The sequence below is a fragment of the Pygoscelis adeliae genome, unplaced genomic scaffold (genome assembly GCF_000699105.1).
Source record: "Pygoscelis adeliae isolate BGI_AS28 unplaced genomic scaffold, ASM69910v1 Scaffold853, whole genome shotgun sequence".
NCBI lineage: Eukaryota > Metazoa > Chordata > Aves > Sphenisciformes > Spheniscidae > Pygoscelis > Pygoscelis adeliae.
The window spans coordinates 45,121-45,435 of record NW_008824382.1 but is presented as its reverse complement, the minus strand read 5'-3'; the positions used below and the strand labels follow the sequence as shown (position 1 = coordinate 45,435).

The 315-nt window shown below is 63.5% G+C and overlaps 1 protein-coding gene across 1 annotated transcript in view; it reads left to right on the top strand.

The window, feature by feature from the left end:
• CFAP70 (cilia and flagella associated protein 70) overlaps positions 1-315 on the top strand; it is a 27,419-nt gene that overhangs the window by 26,384 nt on the left and 720 nt on the right. The window lies entirely within an intron of this gene.

Genomic DNA, 315 nt, shown 5'->3' with positions numbered 1-315 from the left:
CAGCGGGGCTGCTCGTCCGTCCTTCCCCACCCCTGCGCTTGCAGTAGCGAGCTACGAGGCGCGTTTTTCCCCTCTCCCATCTCGGCACAGACAAGCCGAGCCTGGTGGGGGTTCTTGCAGGGTAAATACTTCTTACTTAACCGCGTTAATCACGCGTCCCCCGTTCTGCCAGCTCCGCGCGCCGAGGTCTGTAGGACCTTTTCCCCTCTTCCCTTTCGCCACCTGCCGTTCTCCTCCCCAGGTCTCGTGGGAGCAGCCCCCGCTGACGTGCGCTGGACCTGCCTGGTGCTTGACCTCCACTCCATCCTCTCCCTC